A 16,951-nucleotide genomic window follows, 5' to 3' on the forward strand; every position below is an offset into this window, starting at 1 on the left:
CAGGATGGTTTTGTAATGTACAAGACCATGCAAGATGGTTGCTGCAAGCCTTTCGAAGAGCACGCACAAAAGTATCTCACGGAGATTTCTAAGGGAGATGGTCCTACTTTCGGCGAAGATGCTGGTGTTGCTGCTGCCGGAGTGCATACATGTGTTGGTGGGGAAGGGGAACACAATGATTCTACTGTTCCTCATGTAGATAAGGTGAGACATCTTTTGTACAAGTATGTTTCTGCTTTGCTATGATTTCTTAATTCTGTGTGTTTTTGTTAGGTGAGTACTGATGGGCCAACATTACCTCAATTTTGTACCCCTGAGCATCATGTGGCATCCAGTGTTTCAATGCCAGAAGATCATCATGAAGAGACAGATGTATAACTTACTGGTGATGTTGGAGTTGCGAAGAAACCAGAAGCTGGTGTTGCTGAAGCTTCTCATGAAGATCTAGTTGAAGTTGCCGCCGGTCATAGTGATTCTACTACAGTCACAGCTGCTCTTGAGAAGACATCCGCTGCTGTTGATGCTGGCATTGAGCGTGAAGTTGTTCGTGTATAGGATGCACACGAGATCCCATCTGTTGTTGTGCCGGATCTTGTAGCTAAAGTTGTGTCATATTCTGCAGGCAAAGACATAGGCAAGAACAATGTCCACAACCATCTCTAAGCTTTAAACCTTTTGCTATTCCAATGATCTTTGAGTGTGTGATGTTTGTTTATGGGAAGTGGGTTTCTTTTGTGAAAAAAATGTACAATATGTGTTTCGGGAAACATTTGTGATACTTGTAATATGTTTGCATCGGTGTAATCGATGATGTGCTTTTGTGTCCTGATGCCTTTGTGCTTTACACTGTGTATGTATGTTGTACTGCCTTTCCCCTTGTTGAAGGTATATGTGTACTGCTTTTAGTGATGTACTTCTTGTTAGCTACAGTAGCTCAACTGACTAGCACATCTTGATTTCAGAACTGCATTTGCAGTTGTTTCTGTACTATTTTAGTTCTGCACTGCTTTATATCTGTACTCCTTGTGTATCTACAGTAGCTACACTTTTCATTATGTCATGAGGTTCTTTACTTCTCCTAAAGTTGTTTATGTACTTCCTCTACCTGTATATTTTGTACTTCTTTTCATGTACTTCTTTTTCTGCAGGTGTTGATTATTTTGATGATTTGATACAAGATGAGGTTAACATTCTAGATATTGTTGAAAGGTTTTACAATGCAGTTACTTCTATTGAAGAAAAGGACAAGATTGCGTATGTTTTGTATTCTTATTTCCTTTGTTCTATCTTTTTCATGCTTTTATAATTTTGTTATTTCACCTGTGTCATTATTATGCGGTACATAATATTTTTCAGCGGAGAAGTTATGTTTGAGAATAACTATTGCAAAGCTACCGTATTGGATATTGCTAAAGCGTTTCACCCTGATGGCATGCTTGGCACAAAAGTAGCGTTTGTTGGGATCTACATTTTATCAGAGAGGTATAAAGAATCTGAAAAGTTGGTTGTGCCCTACTGGATCACTGTAAGTTTGTTTCTTATATTTTAATATTTCGGCTATCTTTTTTTTGCTTGCTACTTCATTTTTGTGAGCGTACCTTTTGTTTATGCTTGCTTTATTTAATTTTTTTTTGCAGTCTAAGTTGTATCTTGGAGATATATCTGCTCCCGTGATTAAATGGTTTTCAAAGAGAGTCGGAGACGAGCGTATTGATAAGAAGGATATTGTGAGTAAATCATAATTCTGGTTATCTTGTGTGTGTGGTTTTGTTTTTGTGTTTTTTACTGACTTTTTGTTATTTTGCTTGTGCTTTATCTTGTTTCGCAGATTGTGTTCCCAACGTTAGATCCTCCTCCCAAAAGGCATCCAGCTGAGTCAACTGGTATTGGTCACTGGGTGACCATCAGCATAGACATGAAAAGATGGTCTTTCCAGTATATTGATTCTCTGTACGACAAGGATGACCAGGATGGGTGGACCATTTTCCTGAAAATGGTGAAGAATGTTAAGATTCTCTGGAGGGCTGTTAGCAATAAAATGGATATCCATCTAAAACCTGATAATATTGACAGTTTTGAGACCAGATATATGAGCACAGAGAAACAAGAAGATGGGTGAGACATGCGCACATTTTTTCTTATCACACACTTCTTTTTGCTAGATGGATAACACTTTTTTCAGTTCATTCACATTAGTGTTTTTTCCTTTTGTTGTGTATGAAGGTGTTGTTGTGGGTTTTCCATGCTGCCGACTAATCAGTCATGGGATGGTAAAGAACTTATGAACTTTGCACATGCTGACATTGCCAACATGAAGAAGACCATGCTTTTTAGTTGGGCTATGTCTGGTCATTTCAATATTGATTTTAACAAGCTGTTCGGCTATCATCCAGGTTAGTATTTACTAGTTTTGTGTTTTGTTCTGATCAGCCTGTTATATAAAATTCTTACCTGCACTTCTAGTTGCATCGTTATTGTACTTTTTGTAGCTGTGATATAGCCATCATAGGAGCAGTGTTATCTGTACATCTTTTTGCTACTTTTGTTATGCAAGTTTTGTGCTAGATCACTCTCTTTCATGGTTTCACATGTCTCTCATGATATTTTGTACCTCATTTTTTATTTTAAATTTCTATCTTTGTCAATTTAATGCAGGTGAATGTATGAATGTTGGGATGAAAGTTTTTCACTGTTTGAGACCCAAATGGTTAAGCCTTCTCATGAAGTTATTACTATTAGTAGCCAAGAAGATGTCGAGGTTCTGAAAGAGAAGCCCGTCGTTACGAAAACGCCGTCCAGCAAGAAGACGCCAGCTATAGAGTCTGATTCAGTTTTCGAGAAAATTGTTGTTGGACATGAATCTACTGACACCGATGACTTTGTCAGGCCAATAATAACCACAAGGTTCGGCAGGCTGGCTCATGGTAAGCAGGGGGCAATTTTTCCTGCAAAGAAGATTAAGAAAGCTCCCGGGATCGAATCTCCGAATTTATTTTCCAATGAGCGTGCGCCAAAGAAAGCAAAGAAGTGGAGTCAGTTGGTTGAGCAGCTAAGGCCCGTTGACTACAGTAATATCCAAAAATGCTAGGCTTTTGAAGGATTTCATGCTAAGCAAGCATGCAATTCAGAAGTATAAAGTGTGCGTTCTTCTTGATCTTACTAGTTTTGCTAATATTTTAGATGTTTAGTTAATCTTGTGCTTCGCAATAGTATATTCTTGTTCTTTCTATTTTTTCTTATTTTTCTTGCTGCCATGTTTTCTGTGCTTTAAAAGCAAGTACCCTGCTTTTGGTTAAACAAGTTTGTACTGAATTCTTATAATGATTCTAGTACTTCTCAAAGTTTTATTATTGAACTTCTTGGTTTTGTATTTTTGTACTTCCCTAATTTCAACCTTTGTACTGCCATGTATTGCTTAAACATGTATTGCCTTCATTAGCTTCTTCAAAATTTTATATGTAATCATTTTAATAACTTATGTTAATTTAGTTCATTTTATCTTCATTTTTGCCAATTGCAGAACAACTTTTGCTAGGTTCGTTCACGGTCTTAATGACACTGGTTTTGAGGTTGAGACAACTTTCACCGGTGAAGATTTCGTAAAGAATTTTGCTCAATATGGGCAGATCAAAGGCGAGATGATGGACTTTGTCATTTCAAGCTTTAATTCTGATGTAACCATGAGTCATGTTTTTGCTTCTGGGAAGCGTGTACTTTTGAGCTCGTACTTCGTTGCGGTAATGTTTTTGATTCTATTAGCAAGTTTCTCTTATTTCAAGTGTATGTTATTTTTCTTTTTGTATTTTGATGTGTACCCTGTATTTTCTGATCTTAAAGCACTTTTACTTTGGTGTGCAGTATGTTCTTGGACTGGATAATTTGACGAACACCAAGAAATTTGATCTCAAGGAAGCAGTTAGGTCATTCCACAATTTGGTGAAGCCTTCACAAAATCTTTTGTTGGCAGACTTGGTTAGTACAGTTTGTTAAAATTGTCAATTAGGTGTTAGCATGTTCTTTTTTCTGCTTGTTTTTGCAGTGTACACAGTTGTTTGATCTGTATATGTAACTACTTCTTACACATCTAGTTGTTATTTTTAAAAACAGATCTTGCTTCTCAACTGTAAACCTGTTGGTACTTCAAATACTTTCCACCATCTGTTGTACATTCTGAACAAATACCGTAAGACATTTGATGTCCTGGAGTCATTAAATTGGTCGACAAGAAACAGCACTCAAATAACAAAGAGCGAGTTCCACAAACGTGATGTAAAAGAAATTGTGGAGTTTATGCTACTTTACTTTTATGTTTATAATATTTTCTTGTTCCATTTTGATATTTTAGTAAACAGTTTCTTACACTTCAAGGATTGAGTTCACCTCTGTTTTTACAGGGCAAAAGGTTTGATGTTGTTATGCAAGCTGTTTATGGCAAAGAAGCGCGCAAGAAGAACAACATACCGTGCTGGAGCGAGGTTGCAGATAAACCCCACTACTTGATGTCTGCTCAACAGGGAGTTAATGAGTGTGGTATCTATTGCCTCAAGTTTGCGTGCACGTTTGATGGGGATCGATGCGTCGAGCATATTAAGAACTACGATGTTTGTCCCTGTAGACTACCCAGTTTTTGTTTTATGAAGCAAAAAATATTTTCTTCATATTTGTTTTTTCCGCTCATTGTGCTGACATTTTTATTTTTTGTCGCAGGACCGTTCTAAGGACTGGAAGGCTGAGTACATGTTCAGAGTTCTTTTCCATGAGGATAACAAGGTGCCTTTTGAGGACCTTCCGGAGGAAATCCAGTGCCTCTCCCCTACTTCTACGTTGTCAACACAGGGTGAAGAACTGTTGCTGATGTTAACTCAGCTCCTAGTTGAATGATTTGATGACGCACAATATGTAGTGCGACTAGGATATGTGTTAGACAATGTGTCCTTTTTGTAATCTAGATGATCTGTCGTGTGAAGAACTACTTTATTTGTGGGAATATTGTCGCCTTATCAGCATTGTTGAGGAAATCGTTAACTGGTAGCTGCTCGGTTGGCTGGTGAGTAGGGAATTAATCGGCTAATCGGCAAGTTAATCGGCCATTTAATCAATTAATCGGACGATTTATCGGTTTATAGGCTACTCGGTGACCCTACAAGTAGGGATTAATCGGCAAGTTAACTGGTTAATTGGATGAATTCTTGAACAGGGCTTATCAATATGCAAAACATCTCTGCTGGATGATGTGTATTTAGTGTGAATTATGCTGAAACATTTGGCATCAATTTTTAAATTTATTGAAAATATATTCTTGTACTTCCACTATTGCTTATTGTACTTCCTACAGTTGTATTTACTATACTTCTATTTCAACACAGATTTTTACTCAAAATTTATTCTTTATAGCATCATTTTTGTCATGCAAGCATTTTTTACTGAATAATTCATTTTGTTAAATATAATAGAATATTTTACTTGTTATGGAAGGGGGGTCGGGTAGGGGGGAGCCCCCCCCCCCTACACTGTCTTGTACCGAGTGAACTTGTACCCCCATCTATGTTAGCGTGAGGCCGAGCTGGGTGGGCCTGCGGCGAGCGCTAGCGAGGCGCAGGCCTACCCAGTGAGGCCGAGGTAGGAACGAGCCGTAGCAGGCGACGACGCGGCGTGCCGCGACATCGCATGTGGAGGCGAGTCCGTCACACCAGAGCCTCACCATCTATCTTAGGGGTGTGTGGGGGGGAGGTGGGTGTGGTTAGGCACCATTTTATATACGTTTCTAAAAGGAAGGCAAACAGAAATGATACAGGAACATTTTTACTATATGCGAAGTTGAGGCGTATAGTCACTCGTGTAGTACCTTGATTTCTTGAAGTACTTTATTTTTCAAAATTATAGAACTGATGTCATAATAGAATATGTACTTCCCTTAGTGTTACGTTTGTACTTCTTTATCTATGTATTATGTACTTCTTTGAAACTTGTTGTTTGTTAAAATAATACTTGCAAAGTTTGTATATATATATATATATGTATTTACAATGTCAATGTATTTGTTTATATATACTTGCAAAGTTTGTTAAATATATGGGTTTTATAGAATCAGATCAATTTTCAATGTCAATGTATTTGTTTATATATCAGTCATGACTCACATTAGCACATTACCATATAACTTTTTACAGCAATATAACAAGTAAATTATACTCATCCATCCAAATCAGCATATTTTTAAGTCTGAAATTGGTTGGCACAGTAGCTGTAGCACAGTAGCTGTAGTATATATCATCTATGTTCTGAGAGTAACATACAACCCATGCAGCAATATGACAAGTTAATATATTATACAAGTTAATCAATATTTCTTTAATCTAGAGCTACTCCTTGTTGGTGTTTGTTTTGGCGCTTGATTATTGTTGTTGTATCTTGCTTTTTTGGGTGGGGGAGGTGGTGTTCGTTCTTCCTCTTCTTCGGTGTCCTCTTCATCAATATCATTGTCTTCATCATCATCCTCTTCTTCTCCTTCCCGTTCATTGTCTTCATATTCTTCTTCTTCTTCTTCATCATCATCTTCTGCAGTGGACATATTATTGTTCTTCTTAGATTTCTGATTTATTTTCTTTCCTATCTCCAAAGCAACTTTGATCATTGGACAGCTTAGAATGTTGTGCCCTGACCCAATTTGCTTGCATCCCTGACATATCCTTTTACTTATTTTATTCAGTTGTTTCTTTTCATCTTTGGGAAATTTTGTTGGACACGACCTAGCATTGTGCCCTTCCAATCTCGCCGCACATACCACATTTCCTCTTCCCCATTTCAGTTTTCTCATCTGTTTTTAGGACTGCTTCTTCCGGCTTCATTTTCTTTCCAGCCACCGATGGTCTCGATTCAGCTGTGTTCTTATACCTGCTGCCCTTAGTTTTTGATATTGGTGGATGTAAGATAACCTTAGTTACAGATTGAGCATTGCATCCAGTACTAGGCATGTCATCATCGTCATGCGATGTTCTCGGCATCTCTGTTCATAAGTCAGGCTCAAACTAGTTTATATCTGGTGGAGTGCATGCATCACCATCATCATCATCAGCTGCTGTTGATGAACCCACAGCTTCAACCCTGTTTAACACTTCTAGCAAGCCAGCTTTTGCTATTATGTGCTGGTCGTCTGACTTGCCTCCTGTTCTCACAACTTTCAAAGCTATTTGGAGAAGTTCATTTTGTTGATGCAATAACGAAGACCCGTCAAATGATTCAGTCTTGTAGTCTCTCTTGTCAAATGTTTCCCTTGCCTTGGCTCTCGTAGTGTACCTCTTTAGGATGTAGATATCTGGCACACTCTTCACTCTCAGGTGCTCGAGCATTGCAATTATGTGCACGCAGGACAGACCTAGGAGCAGGTAGTTTTTGTGCATAAAAAAACAATTAGTTTTCATCATGAAAAAACCATAAATAGTAAATTCACGTTTTGTATATTTTGGAATTGGACGTGTAAAAATTATTTGTGTTCTCTGTCTATATTTACCTGTATGCTCAAACAGCATGCACTCGCAGCTGTATTCCTCGGTCTCAGTGTTCGCAACAACTTTGAACTCATGGTTTGACCATGAGAATGTATCCATTGGCTCATGGTAGGTCACAAGATAATTATGTTCGTCAACTGTAGGATCCTGGCTTGTTTTTATCCGGAAGAGTGTGCTATTTTTAAGTTTCCTCCCGAACTCGATGAATAGGGCTTTTGCATAGTGCTCACTGAACTGCTTCTCAAAACCGTAATGAGTTCTTGTGTTTGGTTCTATCTGCAAAATGTTTAAGCAAGTGTGTCAGTATGGTTGTATGGAAATATCAAGTGCAAGAAGTTGTTGTACTTCTGTAAACTGTAACAACTGTACTTCTCCCCTGTATTATTTCTGTACCTCCCGAAAACTGTAATCTACCACTTCTTTTTACAAAGACAAAAGAAATTTGAATTGATAGCTTACAATTGATGCCAATGTCTGTGCATTTTCAACTTGCCTCCTTGAAAATATGCAGTTGTTTACTTGCTCAGCAAATCGGTGCAGGTTTTGGTCATGTTTGACAAATCCTTTCTTGAGTACGTAATTCATACTTTCACTTCGTTGAGTCGAAGTCATCCTTGCAGAGAAAACCTCTTTGAAGTAAGCCGATATCCATTCCTTCCTGTCTGCCCACATGTGCAGAATCATGTGATCATCATGAAGCTTGTATTTATCAACTAGCTGGTGCGAAGCTGTCTCAAATTCAGTTGGCATCAGGGCCAATTTATGATTGCCTCAAACTCAGCCTTCAAAGTGTTGTGCAACTTGTACAAGTATGAAATATGCGAGGCATACTTGTTTGTTATATGCCATCGGCAAAACTTGTGTAGGGACCTGGTGAAAACTTGTTTTATCGCAGGGGTCATCGAAGGGCACTGGTCTGATTAGAAAATGGAAGGGGCATGGTTAGGGTTATAAATTTAGAACTTCTGATAATATAATGTTTGTATTGCTTGTATAGTAAAATTAGAACTTCTTTTTGCATAATGTCCCTGAACTTTTGGTATTTTCAAATTAAAAACTTCTGAATTACTTGCAAAGTTATTTCATATAAAAAACTGCTTCTAGGTAAACTAACTACAATGTCAGTCTATATGTCCACGATCTATATAAGTTGGAATGTGTTATACCTGTTAAAATTATTGTAGGTTGCTTTCCATTGTTGCATGCTAAGAAGGTTCTGAATAGCCAAGCAAAAGATTCTTCACATTCATCCCTTACAAGGGCACACGCAAATATTGATAACTGGAGATGAGTGTTTACTCCTACAAATACTCCCAAAGGCATAAGGTACTGATTTGTCTTATAAGTGGTGTCAAATGTCATCGCATCACCAAAATCTTGGTACGCGCCCCTGCAGCTTGCATTAGCCCAGAAGATGTTCTTTATGCGACCAAACTCATCAATCTGGAAGTCGAAGAAGAATTCATTATTTTCCACTTTCATCTCAGCAAAGAATCCCAACAGCTTCTTGACGTCATCGATGCTATCTTCCTTAGAGTTAAGAAGCTTCCTGCATATTTCAATAACACAAAAGTTTGTACACTGTTCAATAGCATGTTCTTTCCGAAGCTTTTTTAATGGTCCTGAAATCACAAGCTGTAAAGATAGTGTATATCATTTTTGTTGTTACCTGTTGATTAAATCGCGACCGTGCAACGCCAAGAACTGACCGCCACCAAGGGATCCATATAGGATAGACATAATGGTATGGTGCTGAACATTCTAGAACTGGAGGAACTTAACATAATCCAATATAGTGGGGTCAAATGACTTGTGGGAATGAAGAAACACAAACATGGTAGGGCTCTGTATAAGTTGGTGGTTGTGCTCAAAATTGATGTCGACAATGACTATTGTATCATCGTGCTCATTCCCCTTTAATCGCAGCTTCGCCTTGCATCCACATCGCTTTGTCGTCTTGTCCCACTGACGCTCAGATTCAGAAACAGAGCTCGCGTGCTTCCCTTCACGTGTGCAGTACAGGTATCTATTGAAACCACTCTTCTGTCCAATTCTTGTCCCAAAGCCAGCGTGCCTGGCGTATCTATTGTAGAACACTTTGCCTGCATCGAAGTCCTTGAACACCATCCCCATCTTTGGTATAAGGTAATCTGGGAGGTCAGGTTTCTGCAAAATAAATCCAAAATGTACATAAAGATGCCTAAGAAGTGTGTTCCATACAAAACAAACACACATACTTGTACTGCTATGAAAGGACTTTGTTGTACTTCCATGTAACAATATTCTTGTATTGCTTTATGACACCTTCATGTGAAGAAAACCAGCACAAAAAATCTTTTTTTGTTCCAATCAACTGCACAGTGCCGGTGTGACAAACATGCCGACCGTGTGCCAATACAACACTGAGCAGATAGTTGGAACAACCATTTGGGTGTGTTCCCGCACTATGTGTGGTTTTAATGATCCTTATTAGACAAAAAAATGTACAGATGCAATCATTTATTACTTGTTCATAGTACTGCTTTTCATTTTATATGAGTTACTACATATACAAGTAAAAAGGTACTGTTGTCCAACTACATTTGTACTACTTTGTAAACAAGAGGTAGTTTGACTATGAAAATGTAGTAATAACATCTGTTTATTATACTCACATGGATATACTTTCGATTCTCCTCTGGAGTTATGCAGTCGTCAGGTTGTATCGGACAAGGAGGCATAACCACTAATTTGTGCACCAGCGGGTCACGTTTCGGGTGCACCGGCAATTTCTTTGATGTATTGTTGCACACTGGTTGTTGCTTTGAAGTCGACGAAGGTGGATGTGGAGGCAGCGTATGATCACCCACACCTGGCTGCTTACGACTCGGAGGATGCAAACCTGCTACTCCAGGAACAATTTTAGGGCGGCAATTTGTGGTGTTTCCAGCTGTGTGGCAAGCCGCAGGTACTTTTGCATGTTGAGCGTACTTGTATCAGCATGCGCAGAATCCACATCCACATATGGTGGATGTAAATCCCCAATCTCAGGAACTTTTGTTTGGCTACTCTGCATGCCTAAAACCTCATGCACAATACGCTCAATACGTGGTGGCACTTGTGGCCCAACACATTTACTTGTATGGCCAGCTTTCGGCAATATTGATGATCCAGAGAAAACGAAACTTCTCGGAGGTTGCGGTGATAGCTCCATGCTGCTAGGATCAGGTGAATATCTAGTGACATAAAAATTTGGCGGATCTTCCATTATGCACCGCAGAGGCACTGCATTCATGACAAGTGGAGTAGCATCCAATGGCAAACCATAATCATCAGCCTGAAAGTGGTCAGAAAAATGATGAGGAATTGTCAGATTTTCTCATGGCTGTACTGCTTCTATACCTTAGATGTACTTCTTTGAAATCAAAACTTATACTTCTTTTTTTTGATAACTATGAGCATGAATATAGTGACACACAACAAGATTTGTAAATTTGTACTTCTTCTCATAGATATTGTTGTACTGCTTTAAAAAATGTAATAGGTATTCAGAATCCAAAATCCAAATGTATTAAGTGTAGTATTGTAGTACATTTATTATAACAGAATCGCAATTAGTAACGATATATAGCAATGAGTTGTAAACATTGTAGTATTGTAGTTTTGATTATAGTGCAATTGTAGTTGAGTCAGCTGCTCGATTTGGCAAATGAGTCAAACTTTGCTTAAATCTTGGAGACGTTCTCGTATTCTTCATTTCATTGGCAATTTTTCTTGACCAAGTAGGCACTTTTGCTGCACGGGGTGGCATGATGTCTCGCACTAAACGACAAAACGACAAACTAATTGTCAGAGCTCATCTAAATTGACACAATGAAGTTTCTGGAAATCGATATTTATAGTTTTCACCTGTAGTGATTTTTTGTGTTGCTCTGCACTGCTACTTCAAGATATTCTGTACTGCTACTCTTCACTACAGAGAACCTTTTTGCACTTCCCTAAGCTTGCTGATTCCATAGCTCCAAGTAGCAGCTGCAAAAGATGAGTACCAAATTAGCATAAAGGACACCATGTACTGCTACTTCAAACTACTCAGTACTTTTCTCAGTGTAACTATGGTACTGCCTCCCTAGCAGGAATAATTCTCAGCAGGTACTTCCTCGCTCGCATGATGTACTGCTCTGTACTTCTACCTAAATATTGTATGTACTTCCCATTACTGCTACCTTTGTACTTCCCGTAATTCTCCACTCAGCAGGTCAAGATTTCATTCAATCTCCTCGTCGCCCGCCGGAGTAAAAAGAATGCCACATAATGCCACAATGAAGAGAAGTAGATTTTTACCTGGCACTTCTCGCTGGAGAAGGAGCTCGTGCTTGTGCTCGACATTGGAACCCGTAATAACCCTGGACCCGTAGAAGGTGGTTAACTGGGGCATCGCCGCCGGTCGAGATCTCGTCGATCTCGCGCCGCTCGCTGCTCTGTCCTCGCCGCCGGAGGGGAACCAGGGGCAGCCTCACCAGGGGAAGAAGGTGGCTAACCGGGGAGGGAGGTGCGTACGGCGGGGTTGGATGGCTCGCCAGGGGAGGGGAGGTGCGCGGTGGGGGTGGGATGGCTTGTCGGGGAGGGAGAGGTGCGCGGCGAGGGTGGGATGGCTCACCGGGGAGGGAGGTGCTTGCGGCGGGGGTGGGATGGTTCGCCTGGGAGGGAGAGGTGCGTGCGGCGGGGGGTGGGATGGTTTGCTAGGAGGGAGAGGAGGGATCGGGGGTGGGGAGGTGGCGGCGGGATCGAGGGATCTGTTTCCGGGATCTGGGCAGGTGTTGCCTCGTCGGGTCGATTCAAAACTACCTTATATAGGGGCTTGCCTATTGTAGAATATTATTCTACAATCAGTTGTAGAATAGACCCTACCTTCACGGCTAAGGGTTGTGTTTACTATGCAATATGATTCTTTTACAGAAGGAAGCAGGTGTGTATTCTTCAAGGAACCTGCCTTGCAATGCTGAAGACAATCTGAACACCGAATATATCATCATTGAAGATTGGTTCAGGGGCTACTGTGGGAGTCCTGGACTAGGGGGTCCTCGGGCGTCCGGTCTATTAATATGGGCCGGACTGATGGGCCATCAAGATACAAGATAGAAGGTCACCTCTCGTGTCTGGTAGGGACTCCCGTATGCGTGGATGGAAAGCATAGGTGTCCGGATATGTTATTCCTTTCTGTAAAACCGACTTTGTACAACCCTAAGCCCCTCCAATGTCTATATAAACCGGAGGGTAGATCGGAGGTAGGACCACAACATTGCTAGGCTAGCTAATCTAGGGTTAGCCGACTCGATCTCGTGGTAGATCAACTCTTGTAACCCATATACCATTCGAATACAATCAAGCAGGAGTAGGGTTTTACCTTCATTAAGAGGGCCCAAACCTGGGTAAAACACTATGTCCTTTGTCCATAGTTACCATTGGTTCTCAGACATACAGCTTGGGTCCCCCTACCCGAGATCTGCCGGTTTTGACACCGACAGAGATCACGCAAGATTGAACCCAAAACTAAGCACCTCTCCCATTGCAAGAAAAACCAATCTAGTTGGACAAACCAAACCGATAATCCGAAGAGAAATACAAAGATATTAAATCATGCAGAGAAGATTCAAATAATATTCATAGATAAGTTGATCATAAATCCACAATGCATCGAATCTCGACAAACACCCCGCAAAAGAAGATTACATCGGATAGATCTCCAAGAACATCGAGGAGAACATTGTATTGAAGATCAAAGAGAGAGAGACAAGAAGCCATCTAGCTACTAGCTATGGACCTGTAGGTCTGTGGTAAACTACTTACGCTTCATCGGAAGCGCAATAGAGTTGATGTAGATGCCCTCCGTGATCGAATCCCCCTCCGACAGGATGCCGGAAAAGGCCCCAAGATGGGATCTCATGGGAACAAAAGGTTACGGCAGCAGAAAAGTATTTTGGTGGACGCTTCTGTTGATATTAGAATATTTGAGGATTTATAGAGCTGAGAGGGAGGTTGGTGGACTCCCGAGAGGCCCACAAGCCAGGGGTGCGCGCCCCCCTAGGGCACGCCCTGGAGGCTTGTGGAGTCCTCGGGACTCTTCTGACTTGGCCTCCAAGTTTCGTGGGTGTCTTCTGGTCCAAGAAAAATCATCGCGAAAGTTTTATTCCGTTTGAACTCTGTTTGATATTCCTTTTCTGTAGAACTTAAAAACAAGGAAAAACAGAAACTGGCACTAGGCTCTAGGTTAATAAGTTAGTCCCAAAAATAATATAAAATAGCATAATAATGCATATAAAACATCCAAAACAGATAATGTGATAGCATGGAAAAATCAAAAATTATAGATACTTTGAAGACGTATCAGTCTCGTCCAGCTTCACGGTGAAAAAACCTACTCCCTCCGTCCCATAATGTAAGACGTTTTTTGACACATCACTAGTGTCAAAAAACGTCTTACATTATGGGACGGAGGGAGTATCATTTTGTAGGTGAGGGAACCTGTCGCACAAATCCCAGTCATCATAGCAGTAATGGCACTCCAGGATCCTATCTTCATCAGACATCTACTGTGTTCATAATTCAAAGATTAAACTTTTGAATATTCATCACGGGTTGACTTTCGGTGTGTCGAGTCTTCCTTGAAAGCTCTCATATCATGTGGTGTATATGATGGGCACTCCCTCTCTGATATATTCGACCGTCGGTTATGGTCGCTCCTCCCTTCGTCCCCGAGTGCATTACACTAAATTATCTAGCACACGGGAACGAAGGAGAAGCGATCCCCACGACAACAGTCGGGATTCTTCATCTCTGACATTTTGCGACCGTCAGTGATGGTCGTTCTTCTCTTCCTTTCCGTTCATTAACAAAAGGTCTATCACGAGAAGAAGAGGAAGATCAACCCCCCACGACAACAGCCGGCATTCTTCTTCTCTCATATATGGTGGACACTCCCTCACTGTTTTTTGACTGTCATGTATGGAGCCCCAACAGACTTAAAGTCAACCCAAAATGTCGTTTAATGGTCTTTTCGGCAAATCCAAGGCACTCAATATTTCCTACATTCTAGCACAATGCTAAAATTCACGAAAAAATCCAGCATGACCTTTGATAAAAAGGACATATCGAGCGCCTGAAATTTGCCGGAACGGAAATTAATCAACACTCCGACAAAACATAGGCCACTCGGAGGTGTTCCCTGCAAACATAGGCCACTTGGGTAAGCACATATCCTATTTGGCTACATCATCATCGACATCAACGACATGGGGATTTGGTTGCTCTGACCTCAAGGTCGAAGGGGGTCGGTGACGGGACCGACGATGGGGATGATGCAGGGGCTCCTTGATTTCTGCAAAAACAAAATATAAACCCTATAAGCTATAAACTAAACATTATTATGCTGATTCAAAAGACTTACATTTAGTAAAATTCAATATATCTTATAACCCGAATATTTCATTTGGTTAAGAAGCATAACTAATTAATGTTTCTTACTAAAAAATTCCATACCTAAATTTTCTTACTAAAAATTTATGTTACTAAATTTCTCATATGGCATTCCGATACATTTCTATATTGAAAATTTTGTATACCTAAACAATTTCTATTACTAAAATTTCTATTCAAAAGACCTAAAATTTATATTACTAAATTTGTATACTTGCATTCAAATTACATACATTCTACAAGAACAGAAAGAGAAGGGATGGAGGGAGGGGGGAGGGGAGGGGGGCACTAGTAGAAAAAGGACCTTATGTGAGACACATTAGTCCCGGTTCAATTTTGGCCCGGTACTAATGGTATTATTAGTACCGGTTCGAGTGGCTATGCATTAGTGCCGGTTCGTGTTGAACCTTTAGTACCGGTTCGTGGTGGCAGGCTGGCGTCAGGCCGGGGCCCCACGAGCCCCTTTAGTCTCTGTTTGTGGCACAAACCGGTACTAAAGGGCCAACCTTTAGTACCGGTTCGTGCCACGAACCGACACTAAAGGGGTCTAACCTATAGTCCCGGTTGGAGACACAAACCGGGACTATAGGGCAATTTTCAAACTTGAAAAAATCATAACTAAATCATCCTAATTCAGAAAAATACATATAATATATCAAAATTTGCAGAACAAAAAGATTGATCCGCTGAAAGTAGTTTTCCGTTTCGACAATTTTTTAAAATCACAAAATTCCAAAGGGAAAATAGAGTTTTTGGGCGTTTTAGACGTTTTTAGCGTTTAGTGCTAGGGTTTAGATTTCAGAGTTTAGGGTTAGATTTTATGGTTTAAACCCTTAGTTTTTACTGTTTAGCATAGAGTTTTCGACGTTTTAAGTCCCGGGTTTAGGGTTTAGGACAATTTTTGAAATGACAAAATTGTAAAAGGAAAAAAAGATATGCTCTAATTTATGTTTTTTTTTGAATTTTGGTTAAATCTTGTCAAACCGGTCAAACAACTGATTCAAGAAATATAGAGTGTTACTAAATAATTACGCAATAATATTAGTGTTACTAAATAAGTATCTCAGTTTTTTTGAATTTTGGTCAAATCTGGTCAAACTATGGTCAAACTACTTATTCAAGAAATATTAGTGTTACTACATAATTATTATTTTTTAGAATAATAGTTTCAAACTCAAACAGTGAAACGTGTGACTTCATGCTCAAGCTAAACTCCTGAGGGTTAATAGGATTCACATCTTACTATTGTTAGGAAAACAACAAGTGCAGACTTGGAAATGACGGAGAATAGAACCCGGAAGTTAAGCGTGCTCAGGCTGGAGTAGTGAGAGGGATGGGTGACCGGCCGGGAAGTTAGGCGATTTGGAATGAGTGATCCACACTTGAGTAGTTAAGAGAGGTGATTAGAGACTAAATCATCAAATAATTCAGGAAAAATAAAAAAATATTTTTTTTCCAAAATTTTCAAAAAAAAATACCTTTAGTACCGGTTGGTAACACCAACCAGTACTAAAGGTCCCCCATACCAGGGCGCGAGCTCACGCCACGTGGTGGGCCTTTAGTGCCGGTTCGTGCCAAACCGGTATTAAAGAGGGGGTCTTTAGTCTCCACTCTTTAGTGCCGGTTCTAAAGGCCCTTACGAACCGGTTTTAAAGCTCCGTTTTCTACTAGTGGGGGAAGGAGGCGACGGACGACGGTGACGACCGGGTGGTGCAGCGCCGGCGACGGCGGGGGGGGGGGGGGGAGCGCGGGCGGCGGCGAGGGTGACGGGGACGGAGAACAGAGAGTGTCTTGGAGTGAGAGTGAGTGTGGTGAGGGAGAGGAAACGGGCGGGACAGGGGTATAGGATAAGGTGGTTTTAGCAGTAGCACGGGAAGCAAAACAAGCGCTACAGCTAAAATTTTAGTTGTAGCGCGTTTATGCAAACCGCGCTGCTACTAAAGCTAGACTCGGGATGGCCGTGTGGCCCACTTAGCAGTAGCGCCTGG

This window comes from Triticum aestivum, chromosome 5B (genome assembly GCF_018294505.1).
Source record: "Triticum aestivum cultivar Chinese Spring chromosome 5B, IWGSC CS RefSeq v2.1, whole genome shotgun sequence".
NCBI lineage: Eukaryota > Viridiplantae > Streptophyta > Magnoliopsida > Poales > Poaceae > Triticum > Triticum aestivum.